This window comes from Gigantopelta aegis, chromosome 14 (genome assembly GCF_016097555.1).
Source record: "Gigantopelta aegis isolate Gae_Host chromosome 14, Gae_host_genome, whole genome shotgun sequence".
NCBI classification, from domain to species: domain Eukaryota; kingdom Metazoa; phylum Mollusca; class Gastropoda; order Neomphalida; family Peltospiridae; genus Gigantopelta; species Gigantopelta aegis.
Window position 1 is genome coordinate 46,117,886 of NC_054712.1, and position 6,872 is coordinate 46,124,757.

Here is a 6,872-nt window from a genome sequence, read left to right on the forward strand (position 1 = left end):
TCGAGAATCTTTTGAGAAGATAAGACAAGGTTACATTTCAGAAGGCCAAGAATTCAGAAATACTTTTAACTGATTTTCATCCTATCCTATCCTATCACATTCATTTATTATTATGTACAAGAACCAGTCTATAGCTAGCGACCGCGAGAACCCGGCATCCTGAACATGACCCAGATTACAGAAAATGGACACAAAACACTTTCAATAGGTACTTTGTTGTTGTTGTGTTTTTTGTGTGTGTTTTTTTGTTGTTGTTGTTGTTGTTGTTGTTGTTTTTGGGGGGAGGGGAGGGGATTAGTGTCTGTATATTATTTTTCTTATTGATTTTTAATTGTTTGCTAATTAGATGATCGACCATCTCTGTAAACGTTCGTACATATTTTTCTGAGTTAAACATAGAATGACGTCATTATTTGCAACTGTTCATGATATGTTTCATATGTTCCTTCTGGCTTTGTACAGCAATGGTCTTGTTACCATAGTTTATTTGTTGTTGTTGTTGTTGTTGTTTTTGTTTTTTGGGGTTTTTTTTGGGGGGGGGGGGGGCGGGGGGATTAGTGTCTATATATTCTTTTTCTTATTGATTTTAATTGTTTGCTAATTAGATGATCGACCATCTTTGTAACAGTTTGTACATAATTGTTTTTGAGCTAAACATAGAATGACGTCATTATTTGCCATTGTTAATGATATTTTTCATATGTTCCTTTTGGCTTTGTACAGCAATGGTCTTGTTACCATAGCTATCGCTTTTCAAATTTTCATACTGTTTTTACCGCATTATATAGTGGCGCACATTGTAGTTACTGACTAGATAGTTTGTTGTGACATTTCCTTTAAAATATTTAAAATAAAATATTTACTTCATCATCGAGTATGTTATTTACTGTTCTAAACATTTTGTTCTGTTGTATGCAATATTTGGAGGGCACACCGACACTGGGTTGATGATTAAGAAATCAAAACAGTTATTAATCACTTTTCGTGGTTAGGGTTCAAGCACGCTGTCTTGGGCACACACCTCAGCTACCTAAGCTGTCTGTCCAGGAGAGTGGCTAGTTGTTAGTGATAGAGAAGTCGAAGTCGGTGTAGTGATCACGGAATCCCGCTCTGTGTGGGAGTCGGTACAGGGATGCGAACCCAGTACCTACCAGTTTAACGTCCGGGGACCTAACCACACCACCGATGCTGGTCCTTAAATTGAATTTCCAAGACATTTAAAGACGCATTTAAACTTCAAACGTTTTATATTCATTCATTTTCATTTCAACTTATTTTCGTACATTAAGGTTCAAGCACGCTGTCCTGGGCACACACACTTCAGCTATCTGGGCTGTCTGTCCAGGACAGGAGGTTAGTTGTTAGTGGTTAGTAAAAGAGAAGATGGTATAGTGGTCTTACTCCTACCCATTGAGTCGTTGAACTCCCTCTAGGTGGAAGCCGGTACCGGGCTGCGAACCCAGTACCTACCAGCCTTATGTCCGATGGCTTAACCACGACACCACCGAGGCACGTAACATGAAATATACTAACCTGCATTACACAATCTACTCGAGAGGTGACCAAACAGCTTGTAAGGGTCTGAAAAGAGTAAATGTAAACAAACAATAATACTTTTAGTAAATTAATCCACAGTACGTACAGCCGAACGCAGAAAATGAAAGCATCAACAATTGACTTTATGGTTATCAAGACTTAGTTAAAGTTAAAGTTTGTTTTGTTTAACGAAACCACTAGAGGACATTAATGTATTAATCATCGGCATTTGAATGTCAAACATTTGGTAATTCCGACTCGCGACATGTAACAAATCACGCACATTCACAACGTCTCTGAACTGTTTTTACGCACGCATTTGCCAGAATTAAACGAAATATAGACAGATTCACGCAAGTAATAAAGAAATAAAAAAACAAAAACAAAACAAAAACAAACCCACCTCCAAACGGTGCAAGCAGTGAGATCACGGGAAATCGTATCTTTATAATACTGCATAATATCTGGCTTTTAACAACACCAACTTAAACCACTTGACACTCGATCAGGTCAGGTCAGGTCAGGTCAGGTCATAGGGTTTATCCTGCACATTCAGAACAAGCTGTTGTAGCGCACGCCTGTCTTTCGTCCAAAACAGGAAAGGGGGGGGGGGGGGGAGGTGGAGAGGGGAAGGCGGGCTTCTCGCTTACGACTTAAGCACTGAAGGAGCGCAGAAGACCGGTTATTGATGGACCGAGGTAAGGCGGAAGAGGAGTCGGTAAATTTAGAAAATTTCTCAGAAGGAGAATTTAAGCCAAAAAGTTAAGTAATTTATGTGCGTTATAGCCAAAAGAATTATGGTGACTGAACGGAAATTTAGACGGTTCAGTCAAAGTTAAAGGGTGTCAGATTTTTGATTTTAGCCTAAATGTACCGACCTATACGAACCTAGGTTGTTGAGGTAGCCCTGAAAAGGGCTGTCAGGGTAGCGATTTGGCATCGAAGTTTGGAAACGCTTTGAAGACGATGCCGTATGGCTCGATGACGCTCGGGTAGTGGCTGTCGAAGACCCTGCGCAGTTCCTTGTGGACAATCCGGTTGGGTGCTTTTCGGTGGACGAGCACTTGTTTGAATTATCCGCTGTGAAGAGTGGTGACCATGTGGCGAAAGTCACCATGCTCTTCGTTCTTGAACCCGCGGATGTCGCATGTGCCCCTTTCCTCGTCGTATGACAGCCCGAATGGTGGGTCAGTGAGGGCCGTACCTGGTAACTGGTCGTATTGGACGTGGTTTGCGAACATCAGGTACTTCTCGGTCGAGGTGCTGATGTTTGGCGGGGATGTGGTCCTGGCGATTTTAGCTGGTCTCCTCTCGTGGGGAGAGTGTGGCCGACATTTTCGGAGTGACCGCGGATTCAAACCCAGCCAACGGCGCCGTAAGATTGGCCCTTAAAAGGGCCGGCGGGTGGGGGTTTTGAACCTCGGTCTCGAGAGTATCAGGGCTGGCCGGCGGGTCCACTTCTATACGATGCGGGCTGGCTGGTCTGCGTTGGGGTGGAGACGGCATCCTCGACGTCGGCGGCGGCGAAGGGACCGCAACCGGTGGAGTAGCCAATGGCTTTGCCCACCCAACCCCCCCCCCCCCCCCCCCGTGCCGTTTCTGTCGTTCCTGTCCTCCTCCTCTGTCTTATCTTCCTCCGGGTCGGTTGTTGTGCGTGGCCTACGTAAACCAGTGTTACGTAGGCCTTCCCTCCCTTCTGTGACAGTTTGTATTCTGTCAGCACGCCCAAACTCTGGAACATCGACCCCAGCAGTGGGGGGGGGGGGGGGGGGGGGGGGGGGGGGGGGAGGGGGGAGGAGTAGAGATCGACAGAGCAGGGCGCGACTTCAAGCTGCTTAGCGGCAAAGGTCATCTTCGGCTGAGAGCTGGTGCGGGTATGTTGACACTCGATATTTACATACAGTGTATATAGGGAATAACTGGTTGCTGTCTTAAGATATCGGCTTTATCCTGCGAAGGTTACACTGGCGAAGACTAGAATGGTGAATGCAGCTGATAGTCGTCAAGCCAAACGCTTCTGAGCGGTCACAATTTAGCATCTACGCACGAATCCGCAACTCCAAACGCCAAATCAATAATCGTAATCATATTCGTCAATCGTAAACATATTCGTCAATCGTAAACATATTCGTCCAGTTTGAAAAAAAAAAAAGCATCTCGTAGTATAAAAAGCTACAAGAAAAAACGTCCAAACCTTGTGTGCGCCATTCTGCAGACGGTTCCATTCCTGATTTGGTGGGGTACGGGAAGCCGCACGGGTTACAACCTACAGCAAGACAAACATCAGTTATTGCCAGTCATGAAAACAGTTTTAAATGTTCAGTCGGTGTACCAACACAAAACAACGTAAAGGTCGTGGTATCCCGAATTTTAAAGCATATAAAAACAACTTGTTGCTAATAGCAGTGGATCGGCATCGAAAGCTTGTAATTACAAAAAGAAGAAGACATATTTATTTAAATTACCGCTATTTGGTGTCTAACATAATTTATAGTTATTTCCATCATAATTTATGGAGTGAGAGAGGGAGGGAAGGAAGGAGAGAGAGGGGGGAAAGAGAGAAGGAGGGAGAGCGAGGGCGAAGAAGGCACAGAGATAGGTAGGTACGGACAGAAAGAGACAGAGACAGATAAAGAGAGAGAGAGAGAGAGAGAGAGAGAGAGAGAGAGAGAGAGAGAGAGAGAGAGAGAGAGAGAGAGAGAGAGAGAGAGAGAGAGAGAGAGAGAGAGAGAGAGAGATGGGGAGGGGAAGAAAGACAAATACAGTGATAGAGAGAAGGGGGGGGGGGGGTAAGAGAGATGGAACGTACCAAATGACGCCACTCCTATTGAAAAACATGAGATCCAAATTTACGAAATGTACACGTATGAGGTGCAAGGCAATTACATCTCTATCTCTCTGTCTGTCTGTCTGTCTGTCTGTCTGTCTGTCTGTCTCTCTCTCTCTCTCTCTCTCTCTCTCTCTCTCTCTCTCTCTCTCTCTCTCTCTCTCTCTCTCTGTCTGTCTCTATCATTCTCTCTGTCTCTCTCTGTCTCTCTATCTGTCTCTCTCTCTCTCTCTCTCTCTCTCTCTCTCTCTCTCTCTCTAACCATCTCTTTCTCATTTTATCTATCCCTCTGTCCTTTTTTCTTTCTCTCTCTTTCTTGTTCTTCTGTTTCTCATTCACTCTCTAGCAATCTCCCTCTTTCGTTTTCTGTTTCTCTATACATTTGTCTCTCTTTCCCATTCTTTCTTTCTTTCTTTCTTTCCTTCTTTCTTTCTTCACTCACTCTCTCTCTCTCTCTCTCTCTCTCTCTCTCTCTCTCTCTCTCTCTCTCTCTCTCTCTCTCTCTCTCTCTCTCTCGCTTTCCCCCCATGTGTGTGTCTCATTTACCTCTGACCTGGACAAACAGTTCAGACAACTAAAGTATATGCCCAAGGCAGCATGCTTTAACCGTAAAGGTTACTTTAGAATAACACTAGTTTCAGTCGAGGCTGCACTATATGATACCTATATGATATATATAAACTGCTCAGGGATGTCATACGAAGAATATCAATCTCAATTGTAAATCAATTAGCCTAATTACAGAAGGAAAAAAAGAAATCACAGGGAGGTCATTTAATTATTTATGACCCGCCCTAAATACCAGACGTATGAAATCACACACACCTGTACTCGACTGGGACAACCAAGAGGCTTTCGAGAAGTCAGATTCTGAAAACAAAATTAAGTAATATAATAAACACCAAAATTAAACATGACAACCCAATTAAATGATTGTGTTGATAATTGTTTTGAACTACCGTTAAGAGTGTGTCTGTGTGTCTGTGTGTATGTGTGTGTGTATGTGCGTGAGAGAGAGAGAGAGAGAGAGAGAGAGAGAGAGAGAGAGAGAGAGAGAGAGAGAGAGAGAGAGAGAGAGAGAGAGAGAGAGAGAGAGAGAGAGAGAGAGAGAGAAAGAGAGAGGGAGGAGGGGACAAACTAACTAGGCAGACGAATGCATACATTGCGTCTGTCACCTGGGTGGTCTATAACGACTGAAGCGGTCAGGCCCTTTATAAGGGACCTATGGGCAACCTAGGGAGACACCACAGCATCGTAAAAGTCTAAAATTAACGAGCTACTCTCGATTCACTAATATCAAAACCTATATTAGCTCGGCCATTTACCTTTCGACCGACCGGCTCTTGTCCCCACGACAGGCGTGCGCTACAACAGCTTGTTCTGAATGTGCACGTAAAACCCTATGACATGACATGACATATAACGACTGTTTATTTTTATTTGATATATATATATATGGTGTGTTGACGTTCTAGACACAAATTTTGGAGTAACAACCTTCATATTATATCGATAAATTGTTGTTCTTGTTCTTACCGGTAGCTACGCCCTCTAATCCATTGACTGACGGATATGGCCACGCCCCGTGTGACGCCCCTGGTGACGTACAGCCGAGTGCGTGTTCTCTGTTGATGTTATCCAATGTGAGGCCAGGGATTCGAGCTGTTAGTAATAATAAATTATGATAATTAGCAAACCGCTCCATTCACCTCCCAACAAGAGAAAGACGATGTGCATATTAAGTCATATTGTAATGAGAGCGCAGAATTAGTGAAAGACTGCACATATTACTTCATTAGAACTTACTTCAGACATAAATTATTTGAAAGCACCAAATTCATACGTGCAGATGTAAATTGTATTGTGTTATGTAGCAATTTGCAGTATTTATTTAATTTAACATTTAATTCCATTTTCTTTCTTTTTATTGTTTGTTTTTATTATTGATTTGTTTCGCTTTTTTTTTTAGTCCATATTGCAATGTTTTTGTTTGTTTTCTTTACGGCTTTTTCGCCCTCGCGAGTTGGAAATCTTACATTGTATTCAATCATTTTGAATATAAATTATATGCAAAAAAGTGTTGTCAATTTCACAAATTGAACACGAACGTTGGATCTGCGTACAACATCGTGTTACGTCTAAATAATATACAGACGAACAAAAGAAACGAGAATATTAATTTCTTTAACATATTTTGAATTAGTTTTTTTTGTCTATTAAACTTATCAATATCTTGTGAATATTTTAGTCCCATTTTTGCCAGCCATTGCGTTTCTCATGAAAAAAAGATATGTATGTATGTATGTATGTATGTATGTATGTATGTATGTATGTATGTATGTATGTGTGTGTGTACGTACGTGTGTGTGTGTGTGTGTGTGTGTGTGTACGTACGTGTGTGTGTGTGTGTGTGTGTGTGTGTTTGTGTGTGTGTGTGTATGTATGTATGTATATATGTAGTATATATATGTATTAAAATATTCCCGTTTCCTTTGTTGTTCTATATATA

General features: G+C 42.3%; 1 long non-coding RNA gene across 1 annotated transcript; it reads right to left on the reverse strand.

The window, feature by feature from the left end:
* Nucleotides 1-3,760: 3,760 nt before the first annotated feature.
* On the reverse strand, nt 3,761-6,026 carry LOC121388892. The gene is made up of 3 exons (XR_005960019.1): nt 5,900-6,026; nt 5,189-5,233; nt 3,761-3,802 (listed from the first exon to the last, which is right to left on the reverse strand). It is a non-coding gene; the product is annotated as an uncharacterized LOC121388892 (long non-coding RNA).
* Between the last annotated feature and the right edge of the window lie 846 nt (nt 6,027-6,872).